Source organism: Tamandua tetradactyla, chromosome 1 (genome assembly GCF_023851605.1).
Source record: "Tamandua tetradactyla isolate mTamTet1 chromosome 1, mTamTet1.pri, whole genome shotgun sequence".
In the NCBI taxonomy this organism is placed as follows: Eukaryota; Metazoa; Chordata; class Mammalia; order Pilosa; family Myrmecophagidae; genus Tamandua; species Tamandua tetradactyla.
Genome location: NC_135327.1, coordinates 31,474,294 through 31,492,213, shown reverse-complemented (window position 1 = coordinate 31,492,213; position 17,920 = coordinate 31,474,294). Strand labels below are relative to the sequence as shown.

General features: G+C 40.8%; 1 long non-coding RNA gene across 1 annotated transcript; it reads right to left on the bottom strand.

Moving 5' to 3' along the window:
- Positions 1–3,685: 3,685 nt before the first annotated feature.
- Positions 3,686–17,683, bottom strand: LOC143683973 (uncharacterized). The gene is made up of 3 exons (XR_013175773.1): positions 17,592–17,683; positions 3,951–4,118; positions 3,686–3,868 (listed from the first exon to the last, which is right to left on the bottom strand). It is a non-coding gene; the product is annotated as an uncharacterized LOC143683973 (long non-coding RNA).
- Between the last annotated feature and the right edge of the window lie 237 nt (positions 17,684–17,920).

Sequence of the window (17,920 nt, the reverse complement as noted above, 5' to 3'; positions counted from 1 at the left end):
TTTATTTTAAAAATATGTAAAATACATCTTTATGACATCTCTATCAGCATGGGATTTTGGAAAGATTATGACTTTTGAAGGAGAGAGGAGAAAGAGAAATATGAGATCAAATGAGCACCTATGAATTTCTATGCCACAGAAAATATTGATGTGTGCACTTTAGTTATAACAAGTTTCTCTCTGAAGGTCAAAGAAGAATACACAGAGGAGAAATGAAAGGGAAAATGGCTTTACAATGGCACCTACCTGAAAACAGGTTAGCAGAAATTCACGGAGGTAAGTTCTCTGGGGCATATTTTGAAAGGCTACGTCATCTGTGGTTGTTTACAGAGTTGGGAGGTAAGAAGCTGAGACGAGGCAGGGATGTTTGCCTCATGTATTTCATCTGGTGAACTGATCACCTTTAGGTCAAGAATGAATTCCTTTCCCTATACAGAATACTACCAAGCTGGCCCAGGTGTACTGAAGGAGAGAGGGGAGGAAAGGGGAAAGGAATCTGGCTATCCGGAAACCAGACAAGATGGACTTATATGGATTTCTTTGGAGGAGCCTGTCTTATATGCAGCACCCTGCCCTTGAGATGGATCGAACATTTGCCATTCCATTCTGTAATTATTCCAATCTGTGATTAAGAGATAGCCTGAGATATGATGCTCTCACCTGAGAAACTCTCAATTGACTGCAGCTGGCAAGCTGGCTGTGGGCAAGAGGCCTCCAAGATTTGAATGCACAGCAGAGTGTCATTCCTTTCTTCAAGAGAAATATTATTACTGCTTTTCAAGTCAGAATCCTTCAAAGCCTCTGGATGCTTTTTCTGTCTGACACATAAGAATTGTGTGTTATAGTTCACCTTTCTGAAATTGTCACCCAAAATTGTTTCCTGATTTCCCAGCAAATTTCTCCTCCATTTTCTCTATCCCTTATTGTTGGCCAATTTTTTTTCTTGTTTATTCTTATTATCTTCCTCAAACTTAACAGTAAGAATAATAAACTATTTCCAAATCTGTGATGTGGGTGCAATGACTCTAAAGTTCAAATCCAGTACTAGCTGAGGGTGGGGCTGATGGGAAAGTGGGTATTGTATCATCGTGATGAAGTGTTCATAAGAAGGAATTTGGGTCCCATCCATGGAAGGATATTGTTTTTCTCATACAACTTTCATGCTGTACACCGATAAGTCAGCTCACCAGTTATTTCACCACCTTCCCTGTTGGGGATGGTGATTCCTGGACCATAACTGAACTTGGGGACTTGGTGACTGGGCTACAGACCAGAATGTGTGTGAGCAAATATCTCATCAGCCTGAACGAAGACACTTGATTTATGTACTTAGGCAATAAAATGCTCAGCGGGAGAATTCAACACATCTTTTTTATCTGTTTCTTAGACTCTTCCTTTCTGACCTGAGCAATGAATTTAGTAAGCCCACGTATGTCTCTGAGGTTCAGACATTGGGTCAGGGAAAGCACTTAAGCTTCAGGGGAGCAATGCATCTAGGTGACACCTTTATAGTGGGAATCGATTTCTCTCCTTTGCTTTACTTCTAAGTTTTTTTTTTTCATCAAAATCATCTGTTTTTCCTCTTAGAGGTCATTTCTAGATATGGTATTTGGGCTTCAAATTCTTTTGTCTGGCAGAATGCTTTTTGTTGAGAAAAAAAGAAACTAGCTTGCTAGCTTGGCTCTACTATGTAATGATACTGTCATTAATTTGCCTCTGTAGGAAATAAGCTTTAATTATTCTTTCTCTTTTTTGGTAGGATGATGAGTTCACATTGGGAGTACATTATAAGACACACTCCCTTAGTTATCAAAAACAAATGTATTCTTTCATTTGACAGACATTTTTGAAACACTGCTTGAGCTAAGGACCAGGGTTACAGGAGAAAGTATAATTTCCACCGTTCCTGTTCTCTGGAATCTCTCAGTATAGAGGGGAAGACAGCTGAGCCTCCGGGGCAACATAGGAGAGTGAATGCCAAAGCGAGGCCCCACCCAGGCAAACTCAGGCGAGTCTCGTAGAGGAAGTGACAGCTGAGGTGAGACCTGAGCGATGAGACACAGCAGGTAGGTGAAGAGGTGAAGGAGAGGAGGGGTCGCCTAATGGGAAAGAACATTCTGGCAAGAAGGAATAGCATGTATAAGGTCCAAGAAGAAGTCACCCAAAATAGTTATCTTGTTTTCCTACTATTGTCTCCTCCATTTCTCTACCTCTTATGATTGGTCAATTGGCTAATTTTTTTTCTTGGTTATTTTTTATTCATCTTTCTCAAAATTACCAGTAAGTATAACAAACCATTCCCAAATCTGTGACTCTCAGAGTTCAAATCCAGTATTAGTTGAGGGTGTGGCTGAGTGAAAAGTGGATATTGTATCATTGTGATGAAGTGTTCACAAGAAGGAATTTGGGTTCCATCCATGGAAGGACATTGTTTTTCTCATTCAGACTTTTTTGTGGTGCACAAAGTTCCCAGTGGGCCAGCTCACCCAGTCATTTCACCACCATCCCTGTTGGGGAATTGACAGCCAAGGTGAGACCTCAGGGGCAAGGTGCAGCAGGATAGGTGAAAAGGTGGGGGAGAGAACGGGAGTTTCCAATGGAAAAGAACATTCTAGTGAGAGGGAATAGCATGTATCAAGCCCGGGGTAAAAAAAAAAAAAAACCTTTACATTTTTCAAAGTACTTATACATGTGTTGATTTTTTGGATAACTTTGAATGAGTAAACTTCAGAGAGCCTCAGCTTCCTCACCAGAAAGACGGGATAATATTCCTTACCTTACAGGGTGGCTTTGAGGAAGCCTGAGGTGAACGGTGAAGAATTCCTCGTTAGCACATAGTAGTGTCTGGAACAGCAACTGGCACACAGTAGGGGCTCAGTAATGCAAGTTTCAATCATTGATGTTCTTAAACTTCTGAATTTCTACCTTTGGTTTTGTCAGTGCCTGATTTGTCCTACCTATTTTTTTTTAATGATTTAATTTTGCTGTGAGATGTTTTTCTCTCTAAGTTGTCTCAAATCCTTTTTGGACTGAGGTAAGATAACAAACCATAGAGAGAGAAATTCTCTTATTTGAGCCTCAGAACATTTTGCAGGTGGGAGTCATGAAGATGAATAAGTAGGTACTGAGGCAGGCAGGGAGTTGTCTGAGGTCACATATGAACAGCTTCACAACTTGTGACAACTCCAGGCACACAGGTTTTATTGTGTTCTACTTGGTTACTTATAATCATAAGAGCTGGCATGCCTCAGATGCTATGTACCAAGCACTGTTTTCAATGCTTTCCAAATATATTCTGTTCGTTTGCCTCCTATTAGAATCCCATTTTACAGGTGGGGAGACTGAGGTGAAAAGCATTTAAGTAGCTTACCCAGGCATGTGCCACCGAGAGATTGGAAGAACCAGGATTCACACTCAGGCAAACAGGCTCCAAACCACAGGCTCTTCTCCCTGTACCATCTCTGATCAATTTCCACACTTCAGATTGTTCGGGAGCTAAGGAGATGTGAGGGTAGGGAGAGCAGAGTGGGAGATGCTAGTCAGCCCCAACTTGCACAGACGAGCAGGACAGCCCTGGAGTTTGGAGAGTTCCTGTGGAAACCAGTCATGCGTGGGCCCCAGGCCGAGCACAGGTCCACCCCGCTGCAAGGGGATCTCCAGCATCTGTAAAAGTATCTAGTCCCTTCCAGCCTGGCTCAGCCCAGGTGCCTCCCACTTAGTCTCTAGCTCTTTTAACTCCACACCCAGTCTGCCTTGGGGCTGCCTGCCTGCCAGATAGTGAACAATCGCAGGAAGCACCCTTGAAGTCCTGGACTCAGAACCCGATTCCTTTGTCTCCCTCGGTGCTGGGTAGCTCCTCATTGGAAACCTTCAAACACAAAAAATCCGAATGAGAGACTACTTATGCCATCCCTCTTTGGAATGTATAGCGGACATTTCTAATCACCTACCTGCATCCATTCCTCCCCAGCAGGGATCAGCATCCTGATTTCCAACTGAGGAGCTCTTTCCCCTCAACTCGGTGCATAAGGTTTAAGTGGATGACACATTCCATCTTTCCCATTTTTTTCTTGCACATGATCTGCTGTGTTAGTCAGGATTCTCTAGAGAAAATAGAACTGACAGGAGGTGTGTGTAAATATTAAGATATTTATTATAGAAATTGACTCACATGACTGGGGGGATTGGCAATTGCAAGTTCCATAGGTAGGCTGTGCATTGCTCGAACCTTTCCTCTGGCCTTAGCTATTGGCTGTGATTTGACTGGTCAGATACATTTCTGGGACTTTTGTTGGAACTATTGGGAGAGAGAAACTTTTTTCTGAAGATGTTAAGCTGGTGGGATAGAGACTTGGAACGGATGGGGGTCATCACTTGATAATGAAGCCTGAACAAAGGAAAGCAGAGCTAAGATATGGAGAGAAAGGAATATATTACAGATCGTCTCACGCTATCCTCTGGATCCAGCCATACCAAGCCATTATACATTCCAATAAACTGTGTTCCTTCCTTAAGGCAGTTTGCCTCGTGTTCTTCTCCCTTGAAACTAAAGGAGGGCTGACTCATACAGGAAAGGGCCCCTCCAGATGCTGCCAGGGGCCCGGTACATATCGTTCTGAAGACAGCTATTTGGAAATAATATTTTGTGTTTTGGTTCTGCTATCTTTAGCATGTGGTCTTCCCAGAAGCTTCTTAGAAGTCTTCCTTTCACATTGTATTGGGGAGGATAAAATCTCCTACCCAACCACAGCCAAGGGGTATGGCATTAACATGATTGGTTTAGGGTAAGAATCATTTGCCCCTTGTGCCCTATGCCAGTGAAGGGGAGGGATAAACACTTCAGTAAAATAGGGCTCTGCTAGCAGGAAGCAATAGGGACACCTGCCTGGCAGGGAAATAACTATGTCTGCCATGATAATTTTTTTTTTAGCTCAAATACAGCATTATACCTAGCTTCTATCTTTGTTTTCAAAGTGCAAACTTTGGTGTGATTGCTAAAACTGGGCCTTCATACAATATTTAATGAAAGCCTCATATCAGAATTATCTGGGCTGCCAATAACCAAAGAATCAACTCAGAATGGATTGAGCAAAAAGGAGATTTTTCATCCTGTTTTGGCAGAAATACTGAGGGAGGATGGTTCTGAGGATGGTTAACTTAGCAGAAAAGCAACATTATCAAAGATCCAGTAAAGTTCTCTCTCTTCCATTCTGAAATCTTCAACGTTTTGACTTTAATCTTCAGGTTGGTCCCTATGGGCTTGTCCAGTTACGCTTTCAAAAGATGACAACTCCAGCTCCCGGCATTACACGTACATAAGAACACTCGATGGCCAGAAGTCACTCTGTGTTCCTTTTTGAAAACTAGGAGAGTCCAGCATCTCCAAGAACACTGTTCCTTATAACTCACTGGTCAGAATTTAACCACATGCACCCTAGTGAATCAAGGGGAATGAAATTGTCACTGACAGACAAGGTTTTGAGCCAGATTCAAACTTGAGGATGGGGATGGACCCGCTTACTCACCTGACACCTGACCCGAGTTGGGGTCCTATTGGTCAGAAAGAAGCAGGAAGTGAGGAGTGTCTACTGGGTGGGCATCCGTCACATTCCCATACATTTGTCGTGTTGTACATTATTTGTGCAAAAAAAACAAAAAAACAAAAAAACACCTTCCCTTTTCTCTTCTGTTAGAGAGGCCCAAGCTGTTTGGAGAGAGAAGGGACTGTGCCAGGTAGAAAGAAAAAAAAACCCTTTGAATTGGCTCACACAATTGTGGAGGCTGGCTAGTCTGAAATTTGTTGTAATCTTGAGGCAGAATTCCTTCTTTTCCAAGAAACCTCAGTTTTTTGTTTTGTTTGTTTTATAGTTTTAGTTTTTTTGCTCAACTCACTGGGTGAGGCCCATTCACATTATCAAGGGTAACCTCCTTTATTTAAAGCCAACTGGTTGTAGACGCAAATCCCATCAATGCAATACCTCCACAGCAACTCCTAGACCACAATGTTTGACCAAACAACTGGACACTATAGCCTGACTAAGTTGACACCTAAAATGAAACTTTGCAGGAACCATAACTAACCCTTAGCCTGGATGGGCAAGAAGAGGACATATGTTTTTCAGGTGCTTACTGAGTACTGAGGGTATGGAGGAGCAGTGTCCGGAAGGAGCTGTGGTCTAGAGTGATGAAATCAGTGGTCCAGAGTGTGATGGAAGCTGGAATCATGCTCTGACGTCTCTCAGACCCATCCTCTGGTTTCTGCTGTACCATTAGCTGAACCCAGTGCAGCCTCTGGCAAAGGAGTCAGAGTTCAAGTGTTGCAGACCAGAGAAACCAGCTTCTCAGGGGCAAAGAAGGGCAGAGATGGACCTGATTGGGAGGACAAATGGATGGATAAGGGTGATGCCACCTCACAGAGGTCCCTCCTTTCAGGGCCTCCTTTCTCAAGAGGTTTTACCTGAGTCACAGCTGCATGGGCCTCTCCCAGGCAATGGACTCACCCCATTCAACACATGAACCTCTTTGGGTTTGTGCTGTTCCTGCTCCATGTATCTCTTGAGCTACTCTCTCCTGTTCTTGGGAACTTTCTCAGCCTAGCAAAACTGCTAAGGAGAAAACCATGGAGAACTCCTTTATGCATCTTTATTCAATGAATAGAAGGAGAATTCAGAGAGGGCAGTAGGGGCATTTGAAACTGGGGAAATTTCTCAGTGCTTCCTCTTCAGTAGATGAGCATTGGTCTTGATTATTAAAAGAAGACAAGATTTTTGTAGCATTCTTTTAGATAAATGAATATTATTTATATCATCTAGTAAGAGGAAAAAATAACTTGAAAAGAGAGAAAAAGACCATAAACATTATAAACCTTTTTCTCAGAAGACGATCATTTATATATTCAGTCGTTCCTTTAATCATCATTTCTGTGTTTCATTTTTTTAGTTTCTAATGCTGCACGTTAGTTTTACCACTTGAGTGACTTTTGAGAACACCCTAAGAGCTGTGTTTCATGCTGGATGAAATGAAGCCATTCCAATCGCTACACACAATGACTGTGGACTAGTAAAAATGGGCCATGTAAGTCAATCCCCTATTAAGAATGATTTGCAATAAATCACCCCACTTCCCAAATGTGAACGTGAATTTATTACTACTTTGCCAACAGTTTTCAAAACAAGAACTCAAGCCTTTCACCAGAAGGAAGGAAAATGGTTTTGCCTTCAATACCAGGATTTATTTTCCTGGTTAAGACATTAAACACGTACTTAATGGTCCTGAAATATGCTGAGATCAACTTTGAGGGGACAGTGAATCACATAGACTTGGGTTTCATACCCTTTGAGGTCTAAAGTTGCACAATTGCAGCATTAAGCAATTGTATTGAGCAGAAAATCCAAATTGTTCCTGGGTTTGCCTTTAATGATGAAAAACGTCAGCATGTGGTATATCAACAGCTTGTAAATTCATATTTGGGGCAAGGCTGCTGTAGATTTTAGCTGCCAATAATGTGTTAATATTTGGTTGAGTGTCCAATTAGGATGGAATGTAAAGCTATGTGTGGTGGAAATTGCACACAAGATCACTCATGCTTTTGTGGAATTTTCTTTGAAGCTGTAATGTGTTTTGGAAAACAGGAAGATTGGCCTCCTGGATATACTGCTTCACCATATGGTCATATCCAGAGTACTGAAAAAGTTATGAAGAAGTAAGAGTGGGTAATCTAAAAGCACCCCAAAATGGGATTGGATGCAGTCTAGGACTGGAGGGCTTGTTGAATACTAAATTCCTTCCCCCTTCTTCCCTGTCACATCTATACCCTTGTTAGTATGGTTAAAGTGCTTTTTTTCATTCAGAAGCCAGGATCTGGTTTAGTTGTGCTTGGCTTCCTTCCCAGAGTTGAGTCATGAATGGCAGTTTGGAATCCTCCAAGGGCTAAAGGTGTATGTTCAGCCTCTCAATTGTTGCTCTCTCAGTGCTCTCAGTTACTTTCTAACTGGCATTTCCTTTTTGTCAATACTTTGTACTGTTTATGCAAGTTAGGATCCTAAGCTAGTCTCTCTTTTTATTTCTTTTCATTCATTCATTCAGGAACTATTTATTATAACCCTACTATGGCCAAGGCACCGTTTAAGGTGCTATAAAATATAGCAGTGAGCAAAATAGAGGAAGTCCCTGTTTTCTTATATTGTTGTTGAGGAGGGAAGTAAACAAGCAAATAGATAAAAAATAAGCAAATAAAAAGAAAGGAAAAAAGATTTTTTTTGACACACTAAGTGATACGAAAGAAATAAAATAGGGTAATGTGATAGAGTAGCTTAGAGGAGGCTGCAAGATGGTGACAATAGATGAGGTGGTTCTCTCTGAATATGCAATTTTGTTATGTTGAGACCTAAAGAATGAGAAGATCTTTCGTGTGATGATGGAGAGAAAGAATGGTCTTGGAAAAGAAATTGCAATGGCTGAAACGTCCTGAGGAAGGAACGAGCATGGTTCATTAAAGGAACAATATCAACAGCATCAACGGAATCGGTGTGTGGCTATGCTCAGTGAGCAAGAGGTAAGAGGCCATGTCAGAGAGCCTCGGGTTAAGTAGACCATGGTGAGAAGTTTGGATCTTATTCAATTTGCTCCATCTGTTTTTGCACATCCTCCATTTCCTGTTTTTCTTCTTTACCCAGCATAGGTTCCATGATTCATCATCATATCACTCCCATGAATACAGCTTTTCCTTTTGTTTTAGCAATCTACTGCTAGGTAACAAATGGCACTAAACTTTAGTAGCTTGGAAAACAAAAAAATATTTATTAATTCACAAAGTTTTTGTAGGTCAAGAATCCTAGATGGCTTAGCTGGCTGCTTCTGGCTAAAGGTCTCTTGTGAGGTTTCAGTCAAGATGTTGGCCAGCCCTACAGTTATATGAAGGTTTGACTGTGCCTGGGAATGCACTCCCCAGTTGGCTTCCTCACATGCTGGGCAAGTCCCAGTTGTTAGCAGGAGGCCTCAGTTCTCGCTTGGTCCTCTCCGTAGCACTTCTTGGGTGTCCTCATGACATGACACTGGTTTCCTCCAGTACAAGTGATCCAAAAGAGTGCAAGGCAAAGACCACAATGTCTTTTATGGCAGCTTCAGAAGACACACACCACCTCATAATACTCTATTGGTTATATAGGCTAGCTCTGCTCAGTGTGGGGAAAGAGAGGACCACACGAGGGCATGAACCCAGAAGGCAAGGATCATTAGAGGCCCCCTTGGGGCTGGCTAACACGCCCTATCACCCTCCTCTGTTCACACCTTGCAAAACTTCAGCCCGGGGTAATCCAAAACTTCATACCCTCACCCAGTCAGTTGGAAAAACACACCAACACGCTGACTAGTCTCTGTTTAGATTCATGATCAAAATATCCAATGGGACCGTAATAGTGCCTGACCATCTTCTACATTTCCCCAGCTATTTACTCTTTTTTTGAAGGTGTCCTTTCCATGTCTTCATTTTTCCATAACCCTCCCCACTTCTCACTCTTAGTCAAAGGAAGGCCTTTCTTCTGACAAAACTGAAGCTCTAAAAGGAATACTTTTATCTACTTCCATCAATAAATTACCAACCCAGATGTACTAATATGTGTTACCTTCCCAGCTGTCACAACAGATGCACAGTTCGTGCTTCTGCTTATCTAAGACCAATTCCTCCATTTGTATGCTGAATTCCATCATCTTGAGCTACCTTAAATGTATATTTCAACAATTGCCTTTTTTTCCCACATAATCAATTCTTCACTTCTACTGATCATTCACATCTACGTAAAAACATACTCTAATTACCCTCATCATAAAAACCAACCAAACAAACACATAAACAAAAAATTCCCTGATCTCATGTCTCCGCTCTCCTTCCCAGGAAAAGTCCTCAATGCAGTTGTCTTTATTCCCTGGCTCCATTTCTCTTCCATTCTCTCTTAAGCCCACTTCAATAGGCTTTTGACCAACCACTGCCCCAAACCTCTCTACTTATGGGATGCAGCACTCTACGTATTACTCAACCTAATGGACAGTTCTCAAGGCTCATCTTATTTGCCCCAACAATACCATTTGACATAGTCCATCACTTCTCCTTTTGAAATACTTCCTTCACTTAGTTTTGGGCTACCATGCTATTTTAGTTCTTCTCCCATCTCACAGGCCCCTTATTCTCAGGGCTTGATCCTCAGAATTCTTTTCCAAGCACACTGTGCCCTAGGTGACATTATTCAGTCTCGTGTCCATGCATGCCATTCATATCTGCATACACTAATGGTTCCTGGCCTCTCTCATGGACTCCAGGTTCCTATCGTGTTAACTCTTCATCTCTTCTTGGAAGTCTGATGAGCATCTCATTCTTTCATGCCCTAAAATCTTCTCTTGATTATCCTCCATCCTCACCAGGTTTTTTTCACCCTGTATTCCTAAAATGCCAACTCCTTTCTGTGTTGTACAAAGCATTGCATGAGCTCATTTCTGGCTGCCTCTCTGGCAGAATCTTTTGCCACTTGTCCTTGTCTTCCCTTTGCTCCAGCCACACATGCCTCCCAGCTTTCTTCATCGTGCCAACCACTTTCTGCCTCATGGCACTTGCTTTCACTGTTCTTTGATCTAGAATGCTCTTCCCTGGAAATCCCCATGACTTGCCTCCTCATTGCATGCCGGTCTCTGCTTAAATGTTTCCCTGTCAGAGAGGACTTCCCTGCCCATTCTTTCTAAAGAAGCCATCCCCATCTCTCAATATTCTCCATTTCCTAACCCTGCCTTCCTTTTCTTCCTGACACTTATCATGGCTGGGCTCATTATATTTATTTGTTTTTCTCTCTTGCTCTTCAACATGTAAGCTTTGTGAGGGCAGAGACTTCGTTATGTTTCCTGGTGAATCCTTTGGTCCTAGAATAGTGTTTTAGCACATTGTAAGTGTTCAGTAAATATGTCTTAAATAAATGAACCTCACTGCCCTTCTTTCCTTACTTTTTAATTCCCTTTCTTTCTTTCCATTTTTACTTTTTCTCTTTCTTTCTCCTCACATTCCATTCCCCCTTCATTTGGCTTCATTCTCAGGTTCTTATTAGAAAAATATGTTACTCAAAGACGACCAAAAAGATGGTGCCATTCGAAAAGAGAAGAATCAGTGTAATTGTTAAGATTATTGTAAATATTATTGCAAATCTAAAAACCAGGCATAATTTGTTTCAAAATAAAAATGCTGACATTTTAGAGTTAATTTCAAAAAAAGAGTAATCTGATTAATAATTTAATTAATGCATTTAAAAAATAAGATTATTCTGACTTTACAAATAAGCTATCATAAAAGGGAGACTCAAAATTTATGTGTCCATGACAGAAAGTGACTTGCTTTTCATATATTAGGCAAAAGTTAGTGTGGGTTAAAATTTTTGGAATAAACTTCTTAGTAAGGAAAGAAAACTTATTTTATTCTGGCTTTTTCCCTCTACTTTTGATGTTTGTATTAGTAAGCTGCCAGAATGCAATATACAAGAACTGGAATGGTTTTTAAAAAGGGGAATTTAATAAGTTACAAGCATACAGTTCTAAGGAAGTGAAAGTGTCCAAATTAAGGCACCAACAAGGGGTTACCTTTACTCAATAAAGACTGATGGGTCTGGAACAGCTCTATCAGCTGGAAGTTACATGTCTGGCATCTATTGGCCCCTTGCTCCTGGGCTCCGTTCCTTTCAGTCTCTTGTCCCTGTGCTTCTCCGGGGCTGGCCGTCATCGATTGGCTTCCCTTGACTCTTTTCAGGTGCTGGCTTGCTGAACATCTCATGGCAATGTCTGCTAGGCTCCAAGCATCTCCAAATATCTGTGTCCCTTTTCTCCACAGATGCCGAGTCAGCTCTGCTGTTAAGTTTTACAGACTCTCTCTCTGTAGGTTCTGAGGCTGTGTCATTCCTGTCGTCTCTGACTCTCTCCAAAATATTTCTTCTTTTAAAGGATTCCAGTAAACTAATCAAGACCCACCTAGAATGGGTGGGTCACATCTCTATCTAATTAAAAGCTTCCAACCTACAGTACTGAATCAGGATTAAAAGAAAGGGCTGCTCCCACAGGATTGTATCAGGATTAAAACATGGGTTTTCTGGGGGTACATAATACTTTCAAACTGGCACAACATTTTTTTTCCCTACTCTCCTTTTTTACATTTTTCTTTAGTCAATACTTTGGGATTTAGTCAACAAATTTACTTCCCAATGATGTTTATTAAACCCTATGTCTGCAAAATCAAATGCCTGCATGGCAGGCAAGTAACATAATTGAGTGAAGTAAGTGTAGTATTAAAAAACATGTTCGGGGTGGGGAGGGAATTGGCAAACTGGAGACACCTGTCCTGTCTAGGCGGAAACCACTACTCAGCTCCACTCTTGCTGCTAGATAGGAATGCACATCCATCAGACTTTCTGATTTTTCAGGACAATCAGAATCTTTATTTTTAGTTTAATTACGAGAAATCAATCACTACGAAGCCCAAAACAAATATGAGTACTGGGCTAAGTCATCTGGTAGGTTTTGGCCTCAGATTTAGGTGAATATTAAAACAAACTAATACCTGATATTCCTATATCCCTAGTAACTAACAGTGGAATGAGGCGGTTGGGACTGAAGTTAAGGAAAAAATGTATAAAATGTTTTGGAAAGATGGCGGAATAGGATGGGTGGAGTTCACCACTGCTCCAAAGAATAGCTAGAGAAGGGATGGGAGGGCTGCTGAGATGGCGATTCCAGGGTGTAAGTGACCTGGGAGAACCTTCTGCACCACACTGGGGGACCCTGGTTGCAAAAGTTGAGGAACCGAGAAGGAGAGAACCAGAGACCATCCGGCTGGTGTAAACAGCCTAATGTGGAAGACTGGAGACCTCTGGAGTGCACAGATGGGGAGACGGGGACAAGGAAATAAGCCAAGTCATGCTCCTTGAACGTTCTATCCTCACCAGAGCAGCCTCACGACCTATGAATCACCACACACCCCACGCACCTGAACCCTGTCACCTGCCCCCCCAAGCTCCAAGCGTCCCCCGCCGCCAACACCCAGAGTGAGCATATCCACCCCACAGCCCCAGCCCAAGTGCACACATGCCTGTCCCAGCCCAGCCCACCTCTCCTGCACAAGAACAGTCTCACCCCACACCTCCCAAGCCCTGCATCCCCCTACTTGCCCCCTGAAAGTGGTCGCCAGCACATAAAGGCTACAGGCGCTTACCTCCATACCCAGGCTACAACCACCCCAGCCCATATAGTCTTGCAGCCCCATCCCACCCCACCTGAGCTCTGTGAGTATGTATCAGTTTATGGCCCTCCTAGATCTGTGCATGCGCACGGCCCCCAGTCATGTCTCCCAGCTCTGGATAAGTGTTGACCTATGCAGCCAGGCCCCATCCACCCCAGCCCACACAGGTGCAGCATTGACCTACTGCCCTGAGCTCTGTGCATGTGCACAAAGCGCCCCACACCCTAGACCAGTGCACACCAGGTCCCCACCCCCCAGACCTGTGTACTTGCACAGCCACATCCACGCCAGTGCTTGGTGCCCAAACTCACAGGCATAAGCATAGTATCCCCAACCTATGCCTATACCTGTGCTGCAACACCTCACTGCACTGTTGTGCCCTACCCCTTACCCTGCATCCTGCTATACATTCATCCCACAAACACAAGGCTTTAGACAACTGAAGGAAATCAACTTCCAAAGTTAATCAATGAAGATATTTAAATGTGATGAAAACAACAGAAGATCCCTAAGCATATCACAATGCAGAAAGATACAGCCTTGCCTAATGACCAAATTAAAATACCAGAGAAGACACAGACATTGGAACAACTAACCAAAGATGTTCGTATAGCTCTACTAAATAAAATAAATGGGATGGCTAATGACATAGAAAAGATCAAGAAGACACTAGAAGAGCATAAAGAAGAATTCGAAAGAATAAATAGAAAAGTAGCAGATATCACAGAGATGAAAGATGCTGTAGAACAAATAAAAGCACCCTAGAGACATACAACAGCAGATTTGAAGAAGCAGGAGAAAGAATAAGCAAACCAGAGGAGAGGACAACTGATTTTGAACATTCAAAACAGCAAATGGCAAAAAAGATGGAAAAATTTGAATTCAATGTCAGGGAAATGATGGACAAAACAAAGTGCACAAATATAAGAATCAATGGTGTCCCAGAAGGAGAAGAGAAGAGTAAAGGGCTAGTAAGAGTAGCTGAGGATATAATGGGGGAAAACTTCCCAACCCTTATAAAGGACATAAATATGCAAGTCAAAGAAGCCCAAAGATCTTCAAACAGAATAAATCCAAATAGCCTTCCCCAAGACACATACTAACCAGTCTGCCAAATGTTTAAGAGAAGCAGAAAATGCTGAAAGCAGAAAGAGAAAAACAATCTACTACACACAAGGGTAACCACATAAGACTGAGCTCAGACTACTCAACTGGCACTATGGAGGCAAGAAGGCAGTGGTATGATATATTTAAAATTCTGAAAGAGAAAGACTTCTAAGTAAGAATCCTGCACCCAGACAAATTGTCCTTCAAAACTGAGAGATTAACATTTTCACACACAAACAAATCCTGAAAGACTTTGTCAACAAGAAACCGACCCTATAAGAAATACTAGAGGGAGTTCTGCCACTTGACAAAAAAGACAGGAGAGGGAGGTCTGGAGGAGGGCACAGAATTGAAGAGTATATAGATCTGACAAATAAAATCCAAAAGATAATACAGTGGATTTAAGAAATGCCTTTTCAGTAACAACTTTGAATGTTAATGGACTAATATTACCAATTAAAAGATATAGCTTGGCAGAATGGATTAAGAAATATAATCCAGCTATATGTTGCTTACAACAGAATCATCTTAGACACAAGGATACAAATAGATTGAAAGTGAAAGGATGGAAGAAGATGTTCTATGCAATTTGTAACCAAAAGAAAGCAGGAGTAGGTATACTAATATTGGACAAAATAGACTTTAAATGTAAAGACATAATAAGAGACAAAGAAGGACCCTATATACTAATAAAAGGGAAAATTCACCAAGAAGAAATAACAACCATTAATGTTTATGCTCCCAATCAAGGAGCTCCAAAGTATACAAGACAGACATTGGTAAAACTGAAGGGAATGACAGATGTTTGAACAATAATAGTAGGAGACTTCAATACACCACTCTCCTCTATGGATAGAACAACCAGACAGAAGATCAACAAGGAAATAGAGAAGTTAAACAACTTGATAAATGAATTAGATCTAACAGACATATATAGGTTATTACACCCCAAAATACCAGGATATACATTCTTCTGTAGTGCTCATGGAAAATTCTCTAGGATAGATCATATGCTGGGGGGCACGAAACAGGTCTTTATAAATTTAAAGACGCTGAAATTATTCAAAGCACTTTCTCTGATCACAATGGGATGAAGCTGGTTATCAATAATCAGTAAAGAACAAGAACTTTCACAAATACATGGAGATTAAATAACATACTTTTAAACAACCAGTGGGTCAAAGAAGAAATTGCTAGAGAAATTAGTAGCTATCTGGAGACAAATGAAAATGAGAATACAACATATGAGAACTTATGGGACATGGCAAAGTCTGTGCTGAGAGGGAAATTTATTACCCTAAATGCCTATATTAAAAAGCAAGAAAGAGCAAAAATCAAGGACTTAACTGCTCACCCAGAGGAACTTGAGAAAGAGCAGCAAGCTAATCCCAAAGCAAAAAGAAGAGAAATAATAAAGATTAAAGGAGAGCTTAATGAATGGGAGAACAAAAGAAAGAGTGAATAAAACTAAAAGTTGGTTCTTTGAGAAAATCAATAAAATTGATGTACCGCTAGCAAGACTGACAAAGAAAAAATAAAGGGGATACAAATAAACAATATCAGAAATGAGAAAGGGCGCATTGCCACAGACCTTGAAGAAATAAAAGAAATCATAAGAGGATACTATGAACAACTATAGCCAACAAACTAGACAACTTAGATGAAATGGACAAATTTCTGGAAACACACAAACAAGCTACACTGACTCAGGAAGAAATAGAAGATCTAAATAAACTATTCATAAGTAAAGATATTCAATCAGTCATCGAAAATCTTCCTGCAAAGAAAAGCTCAGGGCCAGATGCCTTCACAGAGGAATTCTATCAAACATTCCAAAAAGAACTAACACCAATCCTGCTCAAACTTTTCCAAAAAAAAAAAAAACACGAGGAGAAAGGAACACTGCCTAACTCATTTTATGAAGTTAATATCATTTTAATACCAAAACTAGGTAAAGATGCCATAAGAAAAGAAAACTACAGGCCAATCTCCCTAATGGACATAGATGCAAAAATTCTCAACAAAATATTAAATCAAATCCAAGAACACATTTAAATAATTATAGACCACAACCAACTGGGGAACTCAAGGAGGATTGAATGCAAGAAAATCAATTAATGCAATACAGCACATTGACAAATCGAAAGGGAAGAATCAAATGATCATCTCAATTGATGCTGGAAAAGTATTCAACAAAATCCAACATTCTTTTTTGATAAAAACACTTCAAAAGCTAGGAATCAAAGGTAACTTCCTCAATATCATAAAGGGTATATATGAAAAACCGATAGCCAACATTGTCCTCAATGGAGAGAGACTGAAAGCTTTCCCCCTAGGATCAGGAATGAGACAAGGATGCTCACTGTCACCACTATTATTCAACATTGTATTAGAATTTCTAGCTAGAGCAATCAGGCATGGAAAAGAAAAAAAGGCATCCAAATTGGAAAGGAAGAAGTAAAACTTTCATTATTTGCAGATGACATAGTCTATACTTGAAAAATCCTGAGAAATCTACAACAAAGTTACTTGAGCTAATAAACAAATTCAGCAAGGTGACTGGATATAAAATTAATGTGAAAAAATCAGTAGTGTTTCTACACACAAGCAATGACCTAACTGAGGAGTCAGTTAAGGGAAACATTCTATTCAAAATTGCAACTAAAAGAATCAAGTACCTAAGAATGAACTTACCTAGGGATGTAAAGGACTTGTACACAGAAAACTATTTAACACTGCTAAAAGAAATCAAAGATCTAAATAGGTGGAAAGGCATTCTCTGCTCATGGATAGGAAGATTAAATATAGTTAACATATCAGTTCTACCCAAAGTAATATACAGATTCAATGCAGTACCAATCAAAATTCCAACAACCTATTTTAAAGACATGGAAAAGCTAGTTACCAAATTCATCTTGAAGGGAAAGAGACCCTGTATAGCTAAAAGCATCCTAGAAAAGAATGAAGGGAGAAGATTAAAACTCCCTGACTTTAAAACTTATTATAAACCACAGTGGTCAAAACAGCATGGTACTGGCATAAAGATAGAAGTATTGACCAATGGAATCAAATCAAGAGTGCAGAAATCAACCACCAAATCTATGGCCAACTGATTTTTGACAAGTACCCCAAACCCACTGAACTGGGACAAAATGGTCTTTTCAATAAATGGACATGGGAGAACTGGATATCAATAGCTAAAAGAATGAAAGAGGACTCTTACCTTACACCCTATACAAAAATGAACTCAAAGTGAATCAAACACCCAAGAACTAGCACCATAAAGCTTCTAGAAGAAAATGTAGGGAAACATCTTCAAGACCTAGTAAGAGAAAGTACCACCTCACACTTATAAGAATGGCAGCTATCAAACAAACAGGAAACCACAAATGTTTGAGAGGATGTGGAGAAATTGAGACACTTATACACTGCTGCTGGGACTGTTTAATGGTACAGCTGCTATGGAGGACAGTTTGGCGGTTTCTTAAGAAACTAAATATCGAGTTGCCCTGTGACCCAGCAATAGCACTACTTGGTATATACCCAAAGAGC